Source organism: Papaver somniferum, chromosome 11, assembly GCF_003573695.1.
Source record: "Papaver somniferum cultivar HN1 chromosome 11, ASM357369v1, whole genome shotgun sequence".
Lineage (NCBI taxonomy): Eukaryota > Viridiplantae > Streptophyta > Magnoliopsida > Ranunculales > Papaveraceae > Papaver > Papaver somniferum.
The window spans coordinates 127,863,396-127,866,640 of NC_039368.1; positions in this window are offsets into that span (position 1 = coordinate 127,863,396).

Below are 3,245 nucleotides of genomic sequence, written 5' to 3' on the forward strand. Positions count from 1 at the left end.
AGCAGGTGTGACAAACTTCTAGTACAGATCGCGCTTATGATCTTTACCAAAGGAGCAAAGACCCGTAATACATACAATAACACTGACCAACTTGGAAACTTCCATCGACATTTAAACAGGACCCCTAAAATAACTAATCAATGCAGTCCCTAGTCACTGTTTCTTAGTCAAGCACTTGTAGCTTTCCATAAATGTCATCTACTCTATTATACCAATAAACTAATTTTGCATATTATTTGAAGATGACTACATTCATAACAGAAAAAAAGTTGTTTAAATTTACAACAAATGCCAATTCCCTGTATGCCAAAGAGCTTCATAACTACTTATATTTTCTACATCTCCACTGGTTATATGTTAATTATATCCTATTCATTTCAGGACAGTAAATGCATTTCAAGCAAATTAATAGAGCTACCATACTGTAAGGTCTGAAGTTACATGGAAGACAAAGGCAGCTGCCCATGATAAATATATAAAGTGGGCTAGGTGAGTAAAAAAGAAGTGCAAATACACCAGCATCACCGTCATATGCGAAGTTACCAGTGAACTATTTAAACACCTCGGTCCTTAAAGAGCCTCTTAAAGTAATGCTTCAATGCCAAGATCAAGACCTGGTACAGGTTTTAAATAAAACTCGTTACTAATCTAATCAAATCACAAAATAGTACAGCCGAAATTAATAATAGATTCAAGTGTTCAAAGCTGGCCACTCCTATCTCAGCATGTTCTTGCACAAAGACATGTAAAGCATAGGGGTTTTACCAAACATAGATCTCCGGTATAACACTTCTGGTTCGTGGAGTTGTAAGCACCATTTAGTGAACCCGTACACTGCGAAAGACCGGAACCAAGAATTTCTGTAAAGCGAAAAATACAGAGATAGCACGGAAATATAACTGAACGTACAATAATGAATATATAATAGTTCACAATTTCACAAGAATAGATGTAAAAAAGACAGATAGTCATAACCATTCAGCAATATATAATTCTTGAAACTTGAATTTCAAATCAAAAACATTTGGTGGTTGAATCTGGGCAGGCACAACATGTGTATTAACTAAATATCAAGGTTATCCAGCAGCATAATTACTCAAGCAAATTTTATCAATTTCTAAAATTGCATCAAACTTCACCCAAGGATTATATCTATCCAGAATTACTCAAAAGAATTGCGGGCTTTACAGAGAGTAAGAAAATACTATAGATGATGATGCAACAATATCCGGAATTTTATTAGTGTAACATTTAATAAACATGTCACCAAAAAGTAAGCCCAACAAATCAAAACTATTGGGGACAGTAAATGCTATGAAGATAGTAAAAGCTCACCAATTAAGATATCATCAAAGTTCTTTTGATTACTGCCAAGTCTAAATCCAGGGAACCCAATGAGTCCATCAATACCACTCCGTTCAGTCTGATTTTCTGAGAGTCATTTTTCATTTTTCAAATACCCATATATTACTTATCACTCTCCCGACAACTACTTCTGCCCATGAATAATTAAGAAGCTAGGATTAGCAGTAGTAACCATGGTAAATGTCACCAGCCAAAAATGTGTCTTCTACTGATAAGAACATGAATCAAAGAATACGCATATGAAATGGTTCATTCTACACTCAATACGAAAAAGTGTCATGTTGCAAAAGAGAGCTAGATAAGCAGATTAACAAAACTTGCAGAATCATTGTATAATTCAGTTACGATAAAAGCATAAGAAACAATATTACCTTTTAACTGCACCAACTGTCTTCATCAATCCATGAAAGAAGAACTACAAAATCGAAGAAAAGAAATATAATTAGCAAAACTTTAAGGCAGTAGAATGAACGGAATAAAGAAATGATAAAGATCATAACATGTTAGAGCATAGCTCGGTCAACCTCGCATGCGTTGCTATCTCAAGCATGTTTGTCAATGTTAGTGATCAAAACTATAAGTCTTGATTTCTAGCCTACATAGCTAAGTTTCAGACTAGGATAGAAAAGTGTAGTTGAGCTCAAGGACTTCATGGCGATTCATCATACAACGACGAATATCTATACAAGGAACCATGGAACTTCATCAACAAAAAGGTATGTGGAGACTTGAACTTATCTATCACTCAAAAGTCTATCTCTTCTATCTCCTACTTCTTATGAGACAAAAGTCGTATGCTATATAGACTAGATCATACACATTTGACATTTCGAGCTGAGCATTCATTGCTTATCTTTTATCTCGAAATCGTGTGTTGGTAAAGCGTTTCGCTTTGATCAAGTTTATCTTCACCTAGTGACGAAAGTCATGAAAAGTTTCAATCACTTTGAGAATTGCTCTGACGTGAATCGATCTGTGAATAACGGCTACATAGCGTCCTCTGAGAATGTCTCAATGATTGAAATGAGAGTTTAGATTACATAACCATGTATTCCTTGAACCGAAGTTTTCGAACTTTGTTGATCAAGAGAAATCAGGAGGATTGTGGAATTGGCTTGCCAAGTCCGCGAACTGTCGGAAGTTCTCGACCGAGAACTTTGTTGATCAACCAATTAACTTAAATCCGCGAACTTGTTTGTGAACTTAAGAGGTGATGATCTAAAGATGTGTGGTATAGATTTTAGATAACCAAAGTTAATTATTAAATGAAACCCAGTTATATCCGCAAGCGCACAGGTCAATAGTAATATAGATAGAAAATGCGGTTCGTTCCCAAAGGGAGTGTGAAATACTCTACCAACTAATACCAAAAACTAAGTAATCGTAATATGATGTTTTTGAGAGTTTTCAGAAATTCGGACAAAATGAAAAAATAAATAACAAAGACGTAACCAAAATAAGAAAGGGTTGTTAGGGTTTTCGATTTCCACCAATTCAATCATATAAAACTCTACTAATTTCTATTTATTACTCAAGACAAATTTCGAAATCAATCTCATGTCCCGGAAGATGTTATATTAAATTCTAAAATATAGTTTCTCCGCTGTAACTTCCTTCGCTTCATGGGTAGTGATTCTAAAGCATTACCTATCAATCCTTCCGTACCTCGTCTAGGGATGTAACCGAAGCACGAAATATCAATTCAAAAGCATAAATAATCTAGAAAACCTCATGAACGATAAAACACCAAGCTATAAGAAGATAAATCACTAATCAATGAATCATTATTAGAAATATCATCATAGAGTCTATATAAATAAATTGGTTTCAATCTTAACCCTAACAAATAACTTAGAAAATCATGAGAAAAGAAAACTCAA